The sequence below is a fragment of the Lithobates pipiens genome, unplaced genomic scaffold, assembly GCF_037356315.1.
Source record: "Lithobates pipiens isolate NorthernLeopardFrog02 unplaced genomic scaffold, aLitPip1_a1.2 Scaffold_30, whole genome shotgun sequence".
NCBI lineage: Eukaryota > Metazoa > Chordata > Amphibia > Anura > Ranidae > Lithobates > Lithobates pipiens.
The window spans coordinates 170,790,378-170,796,029 of NW_027507791.1; the positions used below are offsets into that span (position 1 = coordinate 170,790,378).

General features: G+C 49.4%; 2 pseudogenes; both read right to left on the reverse strand.

Moving 5' to 3' along the window:
- Positions 1–4,776: 4,776 nt before the first annotated feature.
- On the reverse strand, positions 4,777–4,895 carry LOC143948029 (5S ribosomal RNA; annotated as a pseudogene).
- A 322-nt stretch (positions 4,896–5,217) lies between these two features.
- Positions 5,218–5,336, reverse strand: LOC143948921 (5S ribosomal RNA; annotated as a pseudogene).
- Positions 5,337–5,652: the final 316 nt, after the last annotated feature.

Below are 5,652 nucleotides of genomic sequence, written 5' to 3' on the forward strand. Positions count from 1 at the left end.
AGGCAGAACATAGACATCAAGGGCCTGGACACCCCCTCACACCACCATAAGGTCGCAGCCTTTGCAGATGACCTCTTGTTCTATGTCTCGGAGCCTCACATTACATTGCCGAATCTCTTAGCGGAAATAAGACGATATGGCACCCTGTCAAATTTTAAAATTAACTTACAGAAATCGGAAGCACTCAACGTCTCCCTGTCTACCAACGCCCAGACGAGTCTAAGCACTAATTTTCCCTTTCGTTGGGCAACTGGGGCTATACAATATCTGGGTACCAAGGTTCCCCCGGACCCACATCTGATTTTCCAATTGAATTTCCAGCCGCTTCTAAAAAATTTTGCCATAGATCTAGAGAGGTGGTCAAAGTTGGCGACCTCTTGGTTTGGGAGATGCAATGTGCTCAAAATGAATGTAATGCCCAGACTCTTGTACCTATTACAAGCCTTACCGATAAAAATCCCCCAATCATTTTTTAAAGCCATGCGCTCCATCTTTATTCGATACGTATGGCAGGGCAGGCCTCCAAGACTCAGCCGAACATTACTGCTCAGATCAAAAGACAAGGGAGGGATTGGCCTCCCAGATCCGGCATGGTACTATACGGCGGTGCACATGAACAGAGTAGTTGACTGGTGCAGACACCTGAAGGATAAGCTGTGGGTTCGTCTGGAGCGTGAATCCGTACCATTTCCAGGTTTGCCCTGGAGTGGACCGGGCTGGTCGGGAGCGACGCGGGCACACCCACTCATTGAGCAAACGTTACAAGAGCTAGACAGATATTTTACCCTGACGGGCGTGCCCAGTTTCCCTTCGCCCATGACTCCTATTATTGGACACCCACGCTTTGAACCCGGCATGACGGAAAAGTCTTTCCGCCTCGACCCTGACCGGGACCTTGTGCGGGCCTCTTCTTTTCTTGGCCCTAGGATGTGGACAGCGGTCTCCACTATGTACGAGGCGTTAGCAACCACGGCCCTGGGACAGTGGAAGCTTGCCCAACTCTCCCACTTCTTGAAATCTTTGTCAAACAGTGGCGAATTCCGCAGACCCCTAACATCGTTTGAGGAGGTATGCTCAGGAGAGGGACCGACCCGAGGGTCTCTTTCCCTGTCATATCGCATCCTACTGGACCAACTCTCCCAGGGTAACCTGGTGTTCGTGGAAAAATGGGAGCGAGACCTGCATGTCCGGCTCTCGCCAGACCAGAAGAACCGCGCGCTTCTTTTTGCGCACAAGTCATCCCTATGTAGTAAATACCAGGAAATAGCTTATAAAATTTTGACCCGATGGTACAGGACCCCCACTGTCCTGGCGGCTATGTTTCCCGGTCACAGCCCTTTGTGCTGGAGATGCGGTGAACAAGCCGGCACGTTACTACATATCTTTTGGGAATGCCCTCAACTGGCAAATTTCTGGAGACAGGTTCTCAATATCATTTATGACCTCACGGCTATTGTTCTCCAGAACAACCCAGCTGCGATCTTCCTCAATCTGACTCCACTCTCGAGCAAGAAGTACCATAAATCTCTCTTAAAACATCTTCTGAGTGGGGCCAGGGCATGTATACCTAGCATGTGGAAACAGCAGGCCGCTCCACTGGTGTCTCACTGGTTTGCAAGAGTTTGCGACATCTACCGTATGGAACAGCTCACATCAGCGTTAGGCGACAGGGAGGAAGAGCACACTGCTCGTTGGTTGTCGTTGGTTGTCTTGGAGCCCCCCATCCCCTTCTCCTGCCCATTTGCTCCCCCCTCTTTCCCTACCCCCTAACTCCCAAGTATAATTAAAATACATGGTGATTGCAAGGATCTTTTCGTTTTGTTCCCTCGATTTCCCAGCCAGGGGTTGGCGGCCCTCGTGGTGGTCCCGGCTGAGCTCTTTGACCAATAGAATGAAGGTGACCGATGTTAGAGGCCCCTCAGTCTGGGCCTTGAGGGGGATCGCCCCGCGGACTGCCCTGGTTTATAAGTAGACACTGGGGTGCCAGATCATTAGAGTGGGATAATGTGGTGGCCTAGCCACGGCTGGGGCTGCTGCTGACATAAGTTGTTAGGTTTCCCCCGGTCCCCCACGAAGTATTAACTATGTATTTTTGTTAACCTGGAAAACTGAGGGATCTATGTCTTTTACAGTTTGTCTCTGTATTACCTGCAATCCGTAAATAAAGAATTAAAAAAAAAAAAGACACTAACCAGACCAGATTCTTCTATGGCACCTGGTCTTCCCAGGGAGTCTCCCATCCAGGTACTAACCAGGCCTGACGCTGCTTAGCCTCTGAAATCAGACGACATCGGGTGCTTTCAGGTTGATGTGGCCGTAAGCGTTCTCTTCAAGACACGCCCAACCCTCTTGACAAATGCCAAGATGGTCGCCTTGAGAAACAAGCAAAAAACAACATAAAAAGAAGCCTATGGGCTTACAGCGGACCTTAAAAGATGGGACCCACTAGCTCTGTCATGGTTCGGACGCTGTAATGTGTTGAAGATGAACGCGAGGCCACGACTTCTGTATCTACTACAAGCCTTACCTATCAAAATACCCCAGACTTTCTTTCATGCGGTTCGCTCAATCTTTATCAAGTTCCTCTGGCGCGGAAAACATATGCGTATTGGTAGGGCAATGCTATTGTGACCGAAATTGCGGGGAGGTATTGGCTTCCCGGACCCTGCTCTATATTACACAGCGACGCACATGACACCGGTGGTTGACTGGTGCCGGTGTTCTGCCATATACTGTCCGGCCATGATATAGTGTCCGCGCCGTACTGCGCATGCGCAGTATGGAGCAGACGAAGCTTCGGAAAATCTCCGAAGCTGAACGGCGCCTGCGCGGTGAGTGGAGGTGGTAGCCCCACCATCCAAGCGGACATAGGGTTGTGAATATTAGAGGGTCCCTCGCAGGTGAGCTTTGCTCGCCACGCTTCGGGCTCGGCCTCGCTGCGCTCGGCTCTTTTATATTCTTACTCTATGTCCACTTGGATAGTGGGGATAGAACCTGGACTCAGTGCGCAGGCGCCGTTCATGCTCGGCAATTTTCTGAATCTGTGTTGCTGTGTACTGCGCATGCGCAGTACACAGCGGACACTATCCGATGGGGGACCATATGTGATAAGACACCGGCATTTGGAACTGAAGCTATGGGTCAAGCTAGAGCAGGAGATGGCGCGGGTTCCACTGGCTGGTCTGCCTTGGGCGGGGAGGCCATTGGAGCCCTGTGTGACTACTCACCCGTTAATTGGCCCCTCGCTCGCCGAGATGGATAGTTTTTTTCACCTTTCCCACCTGACTAACTTCCCTTCTCCTATGACCCCAATTATTGGACATCCTAGATTCCCTCCGGGCCTGTCTGACCAGGCCTTTACCAGGCAAGCCCCGAAAGGGCTTCTGAGAGCAGCCCTATTTCTTGGACCCACGGGCTTGATTCCCATGGGGACCATACTGCTAGAGCAAGTACCTGTTGCATTGAATAGCTGGAGAGCTAGACAGCTAATCCATTTCCTCGGATCACTACCTAACCATTCGTTCTTCTCTAGACAGTTCCACCCCTTCGAGGAACTTTGCCTGGATGATGGCCCAATTCGTGGTTCCCTCTCTAGGTCCTACCAAATCCTGACAGACGCACAATCCTCCACGGATCCACCCTTCCTAGCTAAATGGAAAAGGGACTTACAAACTACATTCTCCAAACCACAGAAGGACAGAATACTCTTTTTCGCCCATAAGTCGTCACTCTGCAGTAAATATCAGGAGATCTCATTTAAGCTGATCACACGCTGGTATCGTACACCGGTGGTGTTGGCCAAAATATTCCCCGGTCAATCTGACCGCTGCTGTCGCTGTGGGCAACAGACTGGCACCATTCTCCACATTTTCTGGGAATGCCCTAAATTACAAACATTCTGGCAGCCTGTCCTGAGACTCATCCACAAGTTCACAGACATTTCCTTAGCCAATGATCCCGCAGCAGTTCTTCTCAATCTAACTCCTATGTCGAGAAAGCGTTATCATAAGTCCTTACTTAAACATCTCCTCAATGCAGCTAGGGCCTGCATCCCAAGTCAGTGGAAAGAGCAATCTGCTCCAATGGTGACCCAGTGGTTCGCAAGGGTAAATGATATTGAACGAATGGAAGACCTGACTGCCACAATGAGGGATAAAACATGGGAACAGATGGTTCTACTGGACCCAGTTTCGCTTTTCGGAAGAATACCTCCGTGAGACATAGTAAGCTCATGGTGATCGTTGGAGATCGCTGTTCCAAACGTTGGACAGCTGATGAGCTGGTGAGCCGAGCGCGTCTCTTGCTCCCTGGGAGGGGACCCCACCCTATCCACTCTACCCACGACACCCCCTTACCCCTTCTTTACCTTTTCTGCCATTTCCTTCCCCAATCTTCTCTTTCCCCTTCTCCCTCCTTTCAGTTCTACTATTTCCCTTCTTAACTCAAAAAAGGGAAAAGAAAATGGTATGTTCCGACCCCATTTGACTACTACACAATACTCTTCCCCTATCTATGGATATCTAAACTCTTCGAGGGTAGCAGGGCTAGTATCAATACTATTTTAAGTGATAGAGGATCCCAACGAGATGGAGCTTTAATCTCATCTTGATATGACCGCAAAGCTGTACACATGCTATTCTCCTCAGACTTCTTACCATTGGCTCTGATATCCATGCAATATGATCGTTTGTTTGTAACTATTTGTATCACACATTCTGTGAAGTTGCCTTTGCATTGTATGTCGCATACTACTAAATAAAAAAAAAAAAAAACAGAAGCCAATGGCACCTGGTATTCCCAGGCGGTCTCCCATCCAGGTACTAACCAGGCCCGACACTGTTTAGCATCCGAGATCAGACGAGATTGGGCGCTTTCAGGGTGATGGGGCCGTAGGTGATCTCTTCGGGCACTCTCAACCCTCTTGACAAATGCCAAGATGGTCACCTTGGGAAACAAGTGAAAAAAAAACAGGTCAATGTCAACAACATAAAAAGAAGAATACGGCACCTGGTATTCCAACGCCATCTCCCATCCAGGTACTAACTAGGCCCAACCCTTCTTAGCCTCAGAAAAGAGAAGAGATAGGGCTCTTTCAGGGTGATGCTGCTGTAAGCGATCTCTTTGGGCACTCTCAACCCTCTTGACAAATGCCAAGATGGTCACCTTGGGAAACAAGCAAAAAAAAGAAAACGAATCAACGCCAACAACATAAAAAGAAGCCTACAATAACTGGTAATCCCAGGTGGTCTCCCATCCAGGTACTAACCAGGCCCGACTCTTCTTAGCCTCCAAGATCAGACGAGAATGGGTGCTTTCAGAGTGATGTGGCCATAGGCAATCTCTTCAGGCACTCTCAACCCTCTTGACAAACACCAAGATGGTCACTTTGGGAAATAAGCGAAAAAAAAACAGGTCAACACCAACAACATAAAAAGAAGTCTACGACACCTGGTATTCCCAGGCGTTCTCCAATCCAGGTACTAACAAGGCCCGACTCTATTAGCCTCCAACATCAAACGAGATCGGGTGCTTTCAGGGTGATGTGCCCGTAGGCAATCTCTTCAGCCACTTTCAACCCTCTTGACAAACGCCAAGATGGTCACCTTGGGAAACAAGCAAAAAAATAAAAATAAGTCGGAAGCTAGAGACAAT